At 38.1% G+C, this 14,741-nt stretch overlaps 1 protein-coding gene across 11 annotated transcripts in view; it reads left to right on the top strand.

Moving 5' to 3' along the window:
• The window catches only part of RGS6 (regulator of G protein signaling 6), a 627,092-nt gene that overhangs the window by 81,649 nt on the left and 530,702 nt on the right, over nucleotides 1-14,741 (top strand). The window lies entirely within an intron of this gene.

The following is a 14,741-nucleotide window of genomic DNA, read 5'->3' as shown; positions in this document are numbered from 1 at the left end:
GTGCCTTTTTATCGGGCCAAGTCTGATCATCCGGACTTTATGGTCTGAAATATCTTTGAGCCCTTTGGAAACTTTCAAAGTAGTAATATACATGATAAATATTTTTGAACACTTACATGTTAGGAACTAGGCATTATTTCAGTAATCCTCAGGGGAGCCTTGGGAGGTACATGCCATTATTCTTTCTTCCCCGTTTGTTTTAAATAATGAAATAGAGGTTTAGGAAGTCCAAAAGCTGGTTAATGGCAGAGCCAAGATCCAAAGCCAGGGAGGCGTGGTTATAAAGCCATGCTCTTACCACTATATTAATGCTGTAAGAATAAAGTGGCAAACCTCAAAATAAAAGCTTTCACCATCAGTAACACAGCAAAAAACAACTACTTATTCAATAATCTGTAGGATGAATAAAACAGGCAAACCTGATCACATGAAGTTGAACTTCAGAGAATAGTCGAAAAGTTCCCTCAAACTTAGGAGAAACCTGATTGTTTCATAGCCTTAGTAATAAGCCATCAGGGGCTGGGCACAATGGGTCACGGCTGTAATCCTAGCACTCTGGGAGGCCTAGGTGGGTGGATCACTTGACGCCAGGTGTTTGAGATCAGCCTGGCCAACATGGTGAAACCTCTTCTCTACTAAAAATACAAACATTAGCTGGGCATGGTGGCACATGCCTGTAATCCCAGCTACTGAGGAGGCTGAGGCAGGAGAATGGCTTGAATCTGGGAGGTGGAAGTTGTAGTGAGCCCAGGAGTCAGAGGTTCTAGTGAGCTGAGGTTGTGCCACTGCACTCCAGCCTGGGTGACAGAGCAAAACTCTGTCTCAAAAAAAAAAAAAAAAAAAGGCAGCCATCAGAACCCATTTAAAATCTGTTCATTTGGTCAACAATAACTTGTCTTAGTGAATGTTGGTTTTAAAACTGACAGAACTGACCAACGTCAGATCTTTACTTCTGACCATCAGGGATGGACACTTTCCAGTAAACATCTGAGTGCCAGCCGATCAACGAATCGGTTACAGCCTCAGCTGAGCACCCACGTGCTGTCAACCCATGTATGCCTGTGAACATCTCACAACCACAGAGCTCCATGCTTTTCAAACCCTCTATGCCATCTACCATCTGTCCTGCTCAGAGACACTGTTTGGCCAGCTTAGCTCTCTTCTACTATGATGAGCAATGTATTCAGCCTTGGAGTTCTGTGTCACATACTGAGTGGTGGTCTCATTGTTATTTGAGAAAACAAACACGCACTGGGTAGTGTATGGCTACAGAGAAAATAGCACAGGTTAAGGGGTTGGGCAGGGCAGGTGGTGGCGGGGGTGACTTTGGATGGGAAGCTCAGGAGAGCCTCTTAGGAGGTGGAGGGTTTGTGGAGAGACCTGTATGATTTGAGAAACATCCAGACACTCAGGCTTCCAAAAAGGAAAGGTCTTAAGGTAGGAGAGGATGCCTGTGTGTCTGGGGAAGGAGTAGATGAGACTGGAGAGGAAATGGGTGGAGGCTGATCCTTCAGGGCCTTGTGGGCCACAACATGGTCAGGATTTGGGATTTTGCTTCAAGAGCGATGAGGAGGCAGGAAACTACCCAGGGAAGGACCATGCCCTCTGCTTTGAGAGAAAGAGAGATTGTGGATTATGTGTGTGTGTGTGTGTGTGTGTGTGTAATATACACTTGCACATATGTGCATATTGAAAGAAAGGGGATGGGGGCTTAGGGTCAGGAGTGCCTCTTGGAGTCTCTTTATACTTTACTGTGTATATATAAATGGACATATGCATATTGTATATACACACAAGTTTTACAGTTAGGCTCAAAGATCCTGTAGATGTAGAAAAATGTTTATGGCATTGAAAATGTGAGTCAGTACACCCTCCACTGTGTGCTACCAAACCTGTGCACCCTCTTCCACTGGGAGTCCCATTAATGATTTTACTGCCACTGTTGTAGCCCAGGGACAGATGACCAGTGATGTCAAAAGTCTGATTCTGGAGCGGTTGGTCACTTTGTTGCAAAGCTGCTGTATCACTTCAAGTACATAGTCTGGGAGGTACAGAGTCTAGGGTCAGAGTAGAGTCTCAAGCCATTGTGCATGCCTGCCCAAGACAGAGTGGGTTTGATCTGCTCCTAAGTATATGAACCATGTTTTCCCTTAGTGTAAAGCTTTGTGTCTGCATTTGTCAGTTATGGTTTATCCTGATCACCTTTCTTTCAGAAAGGGGTAGATGCCAATCGGAAATGCTTCCTGTTATCTCTTTTGCACAGTTGTGTCTTTGGTGAGATGACTTGACTCTCTTCTGTTGGGCGTGTTTTTGTTAATTTTTGAAGCATGATCTCAGTTGCTGTAGGATATAAATGCTGTATATGCTCCTGTTTTAGTCTGGGGACTGCTCTGCTGCTGCACTGGGTGACTGCACGTTTGTGCTGCTGGCCCTCGCTAACACTGATACTGATTTACAAGGCTAGCCTCGCAGTTTTGTGTGGGCAGGTAGGCTGCTCTTCAATTTACGGTTGCTTTGCCCTTCTGAAGCATGAACTTCTCTCCGGCTGGAAGTCATTTTCTTTATCATCAGTCTCAACTACTGAACCCATTTCTTCAGGCACACCTCCAGTCTGCCTTGGATATTTCACGGATACGTTTTCCTTGTTCACATTTGAACTGCAACTTTGCAGACACCTTCTCCTTAGATTGGCAGCTGTTTGCAGAATTCCTGAGTACCAGTTACATCCAGTAGCAGGAAATAAAAAACAAACAGGGAACTATAGAGCTCAGAGGGTGTTCTTTCATCCTTCTTCCTTCTTAGCTAACGCGCCTTACTGTTAGCTCTGAAAGGAGAATTTGTTTAAACACACTAAGCACTGTACATAGTGACTCTTATATCTTTTGTGGTAATAGCATGCTAATTCTGTACTTCAAAGTGCAGTGAATAAGCCCTTTAGAGAAATATTCTCATAATACGGTTTCAAAGGACAGACATCTTTCTGGAACATATTGTTATCTTAGATTTTTTTCTTTTAATGTCAGCACATGGAGACCCTATTGTAAGCCTGCATCTGTGCTCCACTAGTGGTTATGGAAGTTGAAGTAGCTGGAGAAGACTCGGTGCTTGGTTGGCTTTGGTGAATTTTTTTTTTTTTTGAGGCGAATCTTGCCCTGTCACCCAGGCTAGAGTGCAGTGGCATGATCTCAGGCCACTGCAACCTCCGCCTCCCAGCTTCAAGCGATTCTCCTGCCATAGCCTTCTGAGTAGCTGGGATTACAGCCTTGTGCCATCATGCCCAGCTAATTTTTGTATTTTTAGTAGAGATGGGGTTTCACCATGTTGGCCAGGATGGTCTCAATCTCTCAACGTCATTATCCACCCACCTTGGCCTCCCAAAGTGCTGGGATTACAGGCATGAGCCACTGTGCCTGGCTTGGTGAAAGTTTTAGAAGCTGTAGTTGAAAAATCAACACAGATTGGCCCTCTGTTTGTTGCTTTTGGTTGTCTAGGAACTGCAAAGTAAAAAATGATGTCTTCCTGACATCTTTCTGACAGTTCCTCATCTGTAGGTCAAGTTGTAATTAAAATGTGACATAAATATTTGGTGTCATAAAAGCAGAATCCCCAGAACACATTAGCCGGTTTCTAGGATAATGCTCACTTTTATTGTTTGGGTTCCATTGATGAGTTAGTCAGGGTTATATTTTCTGTTTTTTGTTTTGTTTTGTTTTGAGATGGAGTCTTGCTCTGTCGCCCAGCTGGAGTGCAGTGGCAGGATCTCGGCTCACAGCAACCTCCACTGCCCAAGTTCAAGTGATTCTCCTGCCTCAGCCTCCTGAGTAGCTGAAACTGCAGGCATGCACCACCACACCTGGCTAATTTTTTTGTATTTAGTAAAGATGGGGTTTCACCATGTTGGCCAGGATGGTCTCGATCCTCCTGACCTTGTGAACCTCCTATCTCAGCCTCCCAAAATGCTGGGATTACAGGCGTGAGCCACCATGCCTGGCTGGCAGGGTTATATTTTGTTAAGAATTTTCTTACGTCAGGAAGGGTCAACAGAGAATGGATAACACGTTTTGAATGTGGACATTGCTTATAAGTTACAGGACACTTGTAAACACTATTGAGTGTTGCCTGTAACAGGAATCAGTTTTGCTTTATCCTTCTTTCTGTAACAGCTACCTGGGTTCTATGTTGGAGGCCTGTAGTATAGCTTGAAATACAATAGCCACTGCATAAACCTTGTCACCCAAAGACTGCAGATTTTGACAGAGCTTGTACAACAGTAGCCCTGCTAATTAGTGATGTACATTTCTTTTGCCATTTGGCCACATAAGAAACCTGCAGCCATCACTGTATTTTGATGCATCCGTCTCTGTGTCTTCCGAATGTCATTCAGCTGCTGGATTTCTTGGTTACAAAGGTATCTGGAGTCCCTGATGTTCAGTGATGTTAACTGCTGTGAAAGTTCCCTCCGCATCCTCTGCTGGATTTCTTAAGTAATATCCTCACAGAGAGGCCTTGCCTCTTACACAGTCTGCATCCAGCACCCATAAGTGCTTTCCTTTGCTGCAGGAGCAGGAACTCAACCCAACTGTGGATGGGGTGGGAATGCGTGTTCTGATTCCTGCTAATTAGTGGTAGGATGTGAGAAGTAAGTTTCAAAGCAATGCCTGGTGGAAGTGTTCTCCTACCTGCATGTGACAAAAAGCATTTTCCTCCCTTCTCTTTGGATAGAGGAAGGGCTTTGAATAAGAGAAAAAAATGAAATTCTTAAGATGGAGAGAGAGAGGTCAGGTGCTTTATTTTTTCTGTGACGAGAACCAGCTCATTTGAGAACTGAAGGTGAATGCTGAGTGTCATATTTAAATGAGGGCTTTGTATTGAAGTATAAGTAGTGATGGAATTTACATGTCTTCTTTGAGGCCAGTAGTCTGCTTTCATAGATAGAACAGGAGTTTGAATTCTGAGCAAAATATGCAATCTTTTCTCTTTCTTTGATTCTCATCCTGTCAATTAGCTCATCATTCTGTAGAGGGCTAAAACGTAAAGTGTTCTAAGATCTTTGCATTGTCTGGGAAGAAGTCGAAATATTAATCAATATTCATCTTTAAGAAGTTAATGATACATGTTGTAATTGTTAGGATAACTCCCAAAAGGATAGTAAAGAGCATAACTTCCATATTAATGGTTAAACAATAGGAACAAAGGAGGAGGAAAATTTGAACCTTGGGACAAAAGTACTGCACACAGTGGTAGATGTAAACACAAATATTTCAGCAATTACATTACATATAAATGGACTAAATGATGTAAATAAAAGAAAAAGATGGATGAAAAAATCTTTTCAGGAGACATTTAAAAGATAAGGAAATAGAAGTTTGAAAAAACGAAAGGATAGAAAAATATTATGCAAATACTAAAGGAAGGCTAGGTTGGTTGATATCAGTGTTGATGGATGTGATCGTGTGATTGATTATGGTATGAGTTTGTGCCTTATGTTGTAAGTATTCACAATCAGAGTTTCTTATCATTAGAAAAAATTAGATGATCAAACTGTATAATTAATAGAAAGATTTTATAATTGTTGCTGATTTCTTTTTCTGTTAGATAAAGATGTAGGCTTTTTACTGCATCTGAAGAGGCCTTTCAGCCATGATGTGAATTATGTACCATTATGTAAGATACCTGGAGCATAAATACTTTGTTCAAACAATTGTAATTTAATTGAAAACCTCTTGTGTTAACAATATCATTATCTTAATGGGGAAAGGGTTGGGAAGAATATGGCAGAAATCAAGTTCCCTGGAGAATAGGCTTTCCAGCCAAAAATAAAGTCATTTTTTCCTGACCAGCGACATAGCTTAAAACAGGTAAATGATATTCTTTAAATAAAGCAAAATTTAATTGGATTCATTTGCAGATACGGATTCTGGGGACTGATAGCACTTACATATTCAACTTGGAATCTAGGAATAAGAACTTGAGCAACAACTTTTTTTTTTTTTTTTGGATTCAAGATTAGTTATTAATAGCTAATACTATTAATAACTAATACAGGATACAAGACACTCAGCATTAGGTTGCAACTGGAGGTAAGCATAAATGTACATACTGAATAGATTCAGACATTGGCCATGTAGACTCCGTTTTTTTTCAGGAGATCATGTTCATGCAAAGGGATAATCTTCTTTCTGAGAAACTTCTATTTTGAAAATATTAAATGATAGAATTCCCCATGAAATTTTTTATTGTACTGTTTAAGGAACGGTATTTTAACCCATTAGAGATAATCCATGAATGCATGCCATGAATGGATGCTTAGGAAACATTTCCTTTAAGTCCATTGAAAGATAATTTTTAATGTTTGAGGATATGGACTGCTAGGCTTTTTTCTATGAATAAGATGTTTATAATGTAGGGGTGTACTCATAGAGTGTATTATTTTAATTGTATTGTTTTAAACGGTCTATTTAATATAACTGACATATTTCCCATGGAGTAAAAACACTATCTCTTTAAATGCTTGTGGTAACATAACTCCTCAAATCTTAGTGACTTAAAACGACAAAAGTGTTTTACGTGGCTAATGTAGAGCAACAGGAAAACTGCTCATTTGAATTGACTCCTTGCTGACACTGAGGGGAGGCTCCATCCATACACAGGCATTCACAGTCACCAGAGCAGCATAGGAAAATAGGATAATCCTTGCCCTGGCTCTTAGTCTTTCAAGAAGAGAAATAACACTTGTTTATATTTCATTGACCAAAGCAAGTCACGTGGCCATGCTAACTTTGAAGAAGGTGCGCAAGCACAATCCTGTATGTCCAGAGCTGGACTATTTGGGAACAGCCTAATTGGCTACCCCAGATTGCCACTGAAAACACTTTTTTAAATGATTGGGATAATATTCCAATAAATGCCTATGCCATAGTCTATAGAGTTAGCCCTTTTTAATGTTTGCAGTGCCGATACTTTATTAATAATGCTGAAATGGACTTTTTGATATAGTCACCATTCCTCCACACTGCTCCTTTTTTGGGGGACTAATCCTAGATGAAGTCCCCTGCTTTATAGTTTAATGACCTGCCTTACGTCTGCTTTGTAGCGCTTAATTTCTGCCAACACGCTATAAATTTCATATAGAGACCACACCTTTTTTTAGCGCTGTGTCCACTAACCATTAAAAGATAACCATTTAATAGCTGTTACTAACCATTTGATAGACATTAAATAAAAAACAATGAAGGAATGAATAAATGGGGAAGTGGGAAGGGTCAATTAGTAAAACTATTATTAAGGCTTTTTCTATGTTTCCAAATTGCTTTTCAAAAGAATTACAACAAATGCACATGTGAGTCAGCAGTGTTTTATCAGTTTACCACCCATTGCCACCACTGATTGTTTTCCCTTGCTAAATCAAAAGTCAAAATAAATATCTCTATATTTTTAGCGTTGTGATTGGCACATCTTTCATTATCGATAAGACTGGATATTTTTCATACATTTGGTTTTTGTTGTGATAAAAACGTAACAAAATTTACCATAGTAACCATTTTTTAAGTGTACAGTAAAATAACTGTGTATACATTGTTGTGCAACAGATCTCTGGAAACTTCATTTCGGAAACCTGAAACTCTTTAGCCATTGAACAGTAACTTGTCCTCCACCCTTCTCCAGCACTTGGCACCCACGATTCTACTTTTTATTTCTAAAAGTTCTACTACTTAAGATACCTCATATAACTAGAATTATGCAGTATTTGTCTTTTTGTGACTGGCTTATTTTACTTAGCATAATGTTCTCAAGGTTCATCCATATTGTAGCATATTGCCAGATTTCCTTCTTTTTGAGGCTGAATAATATTTTATTGTATGTATATATAAAAATGTAAAATCTATTAATCCATGGACATTAGGTTACTTCTACGACTTGGCTATTGTGAATAATGCTGTAATGTACGTGGTGTGCACTTATATCTCTTCATGATTCTAGTTTTGATTCTTTTGAATGTATAGATGCTTGACTTACAGTGAAGTTATGTCCTGGTAAACCCATCATAAATTGAAACTGTCATAAAGTGAAAATGCATTTAATACAACTAACCAATTAAACACAATAGCTTAGCACACCTTAAATATGCTAAGAACACTTACATTAGTCTACAGTTGGGCAAGATCTTCTAATACAAAGGTGATTTTATAGTGTAGTGTTAACTTTGTCATGTAATTTATTAAATACTGTACCAATAGTGAAAAACAAAATGGTTGCATTGGTGGGTTTTTGATATTGTCGTTTATCGAGACAAGGTCTCTCACTCTGTCACCCAGGCTGGAATGCAGTGGTACGATCACAGCTTGCTGGAGACACAGCCCCTGGGCTCAGGTAATCGTCCTGAGTAGCTGAGATGACAGGCGTGAGCCACCATATCTGGCTAATTTTTTATTATTTCTAGAGATGGGATCTTGCTATGTTGTCCCAGCTGGTCTGGAACTCCTGGGCTCAAGTGATCCTCCTGCCTTGGCCTCCCAAAGTGCTGGGATTGCAGGTATGAGCCAGTGTGCCCGACTGATGCATTGGTTACTTACCTTCACAGTTGTGTGGCTGACTGGGAACTGTGGTTCTCTTCCACTGCCCCAAATCATAAGCGAGTATCTTACTGCATGTTGCTAGCCTGGGAAAAGATCAAAATTTAAAATATGACTCCTACTGAGTATTTATCACATTCACACCATTTTAAAGTTGAAAGATAGTAAGTCAAACCATTGTAAGTTGAGGACTGTCTGTATATCTAAGGGTAAGATTGCTGAATAATATGGCAATTCTATTTCTACTTTATTTTAGAACCTCTGTACTGTTTTACATAGCAGCTGAATGATTTTATATTCTCACCAGCAATGTACAAGGGGTTCAGTTTCTTCACTCACCAACACTTATTTTCTGTTTCCTTTTATTTATTTATTTATTTATTTTGATAGTGGCCATCCTAACAGGTAACAGGTGTGAAGTGATTATGGTTTTGATTAGCATTTTCTTGATGATTAGTCGTGTTGAATATATTTTCATAATGCTTGTTAGCCATTTATAGTATACCTTCTTTAAATAGATGTCTTTATTCAAGTCCTTTGCCCAATTTAAAATTTGTTTATTTGTTTTGTTGTGTGAAGAGAGATAATTTTACTCCAGTTTGGATGCCGTTTATTTATTGCCTAATTGCTTGGCTAGGAATTCAGTACTATGTTGACAAGAAGTGGCAGAGTGGGCCTTCTTGTCTTGTTCCTGAACTTAGAGGAAAAGCTTTGAATTTTTCACCATTAAATTTGATGTTAGCTGTGGGATTTTCATATATGGTCTCTGTTATCTTGAGGTAATTTCTTTCTAATTTTTTTTGTGTTTTTGTCAAGAAAGGGTATTGAATTCTTTTCAATGCTTTTTTTTAAACATAAATTCAATCGTGGTTTTTAGCCCTTGTTAATGTTGGAATATCACATTGATTGATTTTTTTAATGTTGAGACTTCCTATCATTCCAGGAATATATCCCACTTAGTCATGATATATAATTATTTTAATGTGCTATTGAATTTGATTTGCTAGTATTTTCTTAAGAATGCTTGTATCAGTATTTATCTGGGATATTTGCCTGTGGTTTTCTTGTAGTATCTTTGTCTGTTTTTGGTATCAGAGTAATGCTGGCCTAAAAAAAAAATGAGTTTGAAAATTTTCCATCTTCTTTAATTTTTTGGAAGGGTTTGAGAAGAAATGGTGCCAATTCTTCTTTAAATGTTTGATATAATTCTCCAGTGAAACCATCTGGTCCTGGGCTTTTCTATATTGGGAGGTTTTTGATTACTTACTTAGTCTCCTCACTATTTACCATATTCCCCTCTTATCTGAGGGTTCACTTTCCGCAGATTCAGGTACCGGTGGCCACCTACGATCTGAAAATATTAAATGGAAAATTCCAGAAATAAACAATAAGTTTTAAATTGCATGTCATTCTGAGTAGCATGGTAAAATCTCCCACTGTGCCACTTCATCCCACCTAGAACGTAAATCATCCCTTTGTCCAGCATATCTATGCTGGACAAACGACTCCCCTGTTACTATAAAGGAAAGTACATGGTATGTGGAGGGCTCAGAATGATCCAGGGTTTCACGCATTCATTGGGGGTCTTGGAATGTATTTCCTGTGTATAAAGGGGGACTACTGTATTACCGCGTTCAGAATTTTTATTACTTTATGATTCAGTCTTGGTAGATGGTATGTTTGTAGGAATTTATTCCTTTTAGATTATCCAATTTATGGGTATATACTTATTCATAGCAATATATTATAATTCATTCTTTCCTCCTTTTTTCTTCTTCCTCCTCCTCCTCCTCCTCCTCCTCCTTCTTCCATTTTATTTATTATACTTTAAGTTCTCAGGTACATGAGTAGGTTCGTTACATGGGTATACACGTGCCATGGTGGTGGTTTGCTGCATCCATTGCCCTAACATCTACATTAGGTATTTCTCCTAATGCTATCCCTCCCCAATCCCCTCATCCTCTGCTATTCCTCCCCTAGCCCCCTACCCCTCAGGCCCTGATGTGTGATGTTCTCTTCCCTGTGTCCATGTGTTCTCACTGTTCAACACCCACTTATGAGTGAGAACATGTGGTGTTTGGTTTTCTCTTCTCGCGTCAGTTTGCTGAGAATGATGGTTTCCAGTTTCATCCATGTCCCTACAAAGAACATAAACTCACCTTTTTTATGGCTGCATAGTATTCCATGGTGTATATGTGCCACATTCTTTTTATCTGGTCTATCATTGATGGGCATTTGGGTTGGTTCCAAGTCTTTGCTATTGTGAGCAATGCTGCAATGAACACACTTGTATATGTGTCTTTATAATAGAATGATTTACAATCCTTTGGTATATGCTGAGTAACGAGATTGCTGGGTCAAATGGTATTGCTATTTCTAGATCCTTGAGGAATTGCCACACTGTCTTCTACAATGGTTGAATTAATTTACACTACCACCAACAGTGTAAAGGCATTCCTATTTCTCCACATCCTCTCTAGTATCTGTTGTCTCCTGATTTTTTAATGCTTGCTGTTCTAACTGGCACGAGGTGCTATCTCAATGTGGTTTTGATTTGCATTTCTCTAATGACCAGTGATGGTGAGCTTTTTTTCTTGTTTGTTGGCTGCATAAATGTCTTCTTTTGAAAAGTGTCTGTTCATATCCTTTGCTCACTTTTTGATGGGGTTGTTTGTTTTTTTTTCTTGTAAATTTGTTTAAGTTCTCCATAGATTCTGAATATTAGCCCTTTGTCAGATGGGTAGATTGCAAAAATTTTTTTCCCATTCTGTTGGTTGCCAGTTCACTGTATTGATAGTTTCGTTTTTTGTGCAGAAGCTCTTAAGTTTAATTAGATCCCATTTGTCTATTTTGGCTTTTGTTGCCATTGCTTTTGGCGTTTTAGTCATGAAGTCCTTGCCCATGCCTATTTCCTGAATGGTTTTGCCTAGGTTTTCTTCTAGAGTTTTGATGGTGTTAGGCCTCATGTTTAAATCTTTAATCCATCTAGAGTTAATTTTTGTATAAGATGTAAGGAAGGGATCCAGTTTCAGCTTTCTGCATATGGCGAGCCAGTTTTCCCAACACCATTTATTAAATAGGGAATTCTTTTCCCATTGCTTGTTTTTCTCAGGTTTCTCAAAGATCAGATGGTTGTAGTTGTGTGACGTTCTCTCTGAGGCCTCTGTTTTGTTCCATTAGTCTCTATCTCTGTTTTGGTATGAGTACCATGAGGTTTTGATTACAGTAGCCTTATAATATAGTTTGAAGTCAGGTAGTGTAATGCCCCCAGCTTTGTTTTTGTTTTTGTTTTGCTTAGGATTGTCTTGGCTATGTAGGCTCTTTTTTTGTTTCATATGAAGTAAGGTGTTTTTTTCCAATTCTGTGAAGAAAGTCATTGGTAACTTGATGGGGATAGCATTGAATCTATAAATTACTTTGGGCCGTATGACCATTTTCACAATACTGATTCTTCCTAACCATGAGCATGGAATGTTTTTTCATCTGCTTGTGTTCTCTCTTATTTTCTTGAGCAGTGGTTTGTAGTTCTCCTTGAAGAGGTCCTTCACGTTCCTTTTTAGTTGTATTCCTAGGTATTTTATTCTCTTTGTAGCAATTGTGAATGGGAGTTCACTCATGATTTGGCTTTCTATTATTGGTGTATAGGAATGCTTGTGAATTTTCCACATTGATTTTGTATCCTGAGACTTTGCTGAAGTTGCTTATCAGCTTACAGAGATTTTTGTCTGAGACGATGAGGTTTTCTAAATATACAGTCATATCATCTGCAAACAGGGACAATTTGATGTCCTCTCTTTGTATTTGAATACACTTTATTTCTTTCTCTTGCCTGATGGCCCTAGCCAGAACTTCCAATATTGTTGAATAGGAGTGGTGAGAGTGGACATCCTTGTCTTGAGCCAGTTTTCAAAGGGAATGCTTCAAGTTTTGCCCATTCAGTATGATATTGACTGTGGGTTTGTCATAAATAGCTCTTACTATTTTGAGATACAATCCATCGATACCTAGTTGGTTGAGAGTTTTTAGCATAAAGGGCTGTTGAATTTTGTCAAAGGCCCTCTCTGTATTGGTTGAGAGAATCATGTGGTTTTTGTCTTTGGTTCTGTTTATGTGATGGATTACATTTATAGATTTGTGGATGTTGAACCAGCCTTGCATCCCAGGGATGAAGGTGACTTGATGGTGATGGATAAGCTTTTTAATGTGCTATTGGATCAGTTTGCCAGTATTTTATTGAAGATTTTTTCATCAATGTTCATCATGGATATTGGCCTCAAATTTTCTTTTTTAGTTGCATCTCTGCCAGGTTTTGGTATCAGGATGATGTTGGTCTCATAAAATGAGTTAGGGAGGATTCCCTCTTTTGTGTTGTTTGGAATAATTTCAGAAGGAATGGTACCGTCTCCTCTTTGTATCGGTAGAATTTGGCTGTGAACCCGTCTGGTCCTGGATTTTTTTTGTTGGTAGGCTATTAATTGCTGCCTCAACTTCAGACCTTGTTATTGGTCTATTCAGTGTTTCAACTTCTTCCTGGCTTAGTCTTGGGAGGGTGTAAGTGTCCAGGAATGTATCCATTTCTTCTAGATTTACTGGTTTATTTGCATAGAGGTGTTTGTAATAATCTCTGATGGTAGTTTATAGGAAGGATATATATCCTGAAAGTTGCTTGTGTTTATACTTATTGTATCTTCCCTATGAGTTGGCCCTTTTATCATTGTATAATGTTCTTTTTTTGTTTCTTCTGACAGTTTTAACTTAAAATCTATTTTGTCTGATATTGGCATAGCTACCTGTTTTCTTTTGGTAATCATGTGCATGGAATATCTTTTTCCATGCTTTCATTTCAGCCTATGTGTGATGTTACATCTAAAGGGAATCTCTTGTATACAGCATATAGTGAGGTCTTGTTTTTTAATCCCTTCAGCCACTCTGTCTTTTGATTGAGGAGTTTAATCCATTTACATTGCAGTAATTACTGATTGGGAGGGACTTACTGTTGTCATTTTGTTAACTGTTCTGTATTGTTGTACCTGTCTATCCCTCTTTTCCTTTTTATTTGCTGCCTTCTTTTGTGTTTCATTGATTTTTTTTTTTTTTGTGGTGACATGCTTTAATTCCCTTCTTGTTTTCTTTTATATGTCTTCTATAGGTATTTTCTTTGTGGTTGCCATGGAGATTGTAAAAAACATAGTTATAACAACCTATTTTAAACTGTTAACTACCTAACTTTAATCATATATAAAATTCCGTTACACCCCCCCCTACTTTATGCTACCAGTCTTTCAAACTGCATGTTTTTATATTCCATATCCATTTATATAGTTTTATAATTTTAGTTTTTTTTTTAAGCTTTTATGTTTTAAATTCTATACCAGAATTTAAAATGACAAATGACCTACTGGTGTAGTATTACAGGATTCTGTATTTGTCTGTGTATTTACCTTTGCCAGGGAGCTTTATATTTTAATATGCTTTCATATTGATATCTAACATCCTTTCATTTGAAGGACTCCCTTTAGCATTTCCTGTAAGGGAAGTCTAGTGGGGATGAACTCTCCCAGCCTTTGTTTATTTGGGAAAGTCTTTATTTCTCCTTCATTTTTGAGTGACATCTTTTATGGCCATAGTATTTTGAGTTGGCTTTTTTTTTTCTTTTAGTATGTCAAATATATTATCTCACTTCCTCTGGCCTACAAAATTTCTGCTGAGAAATCTGCTACTAATCTTATAGAAGATTTCATGTACATGATGACTCACTTTTCTCTTGCTGTTTTCATGATTATCTCTTTGTTTTTGATTTTGACAGTTTGATTATAATGTGCTTCAGTTTAGGCTCTTTAGATTCATCCTAATTGGAGTCTATTGAGTATCTTGAATTTAGATATTGTTCTTTCCCACTAGATTTGTAAAGTTTTCAGTCATTAATTTCTCCTTTCTCTTGCTCTTCTCTTTCAGGGATTCTCATGATGTGTATATTGATCTGCTCAATGATGTTTCTTTCTGTCTTTGTTTTTTGACTTTGGCTAGAAAATTTCAAATGACCTGGCTTCAAATTCATTGATTCTTTCTTGTCTTGATCAAGTGTCCTATTAAACTCCTCTACTGAATTTTCCAAGTCAGTTATTGTATCCTTCAGCTCAAGAATTTCAGTAAGGTTTTTTTTTTTTT

This window comes from Sapajus apella, unplaced genomic scaffold, assembly GCF_009761245.1.
Source record: "Sapajus apella isolate SASKATOON/1434 unplaced genomic scaffold, GSC_monkey_1.0 scaffold59, whole genome shotgun sequence".
NCBI lineage: Eukaryota > Metazoa > Chordata > Mammalia > Primates > Cebidae > Sapajus > Sapajus apella.
This window is presented reverse-complemented; position numbering and strand designations above follow the sequence as displayed.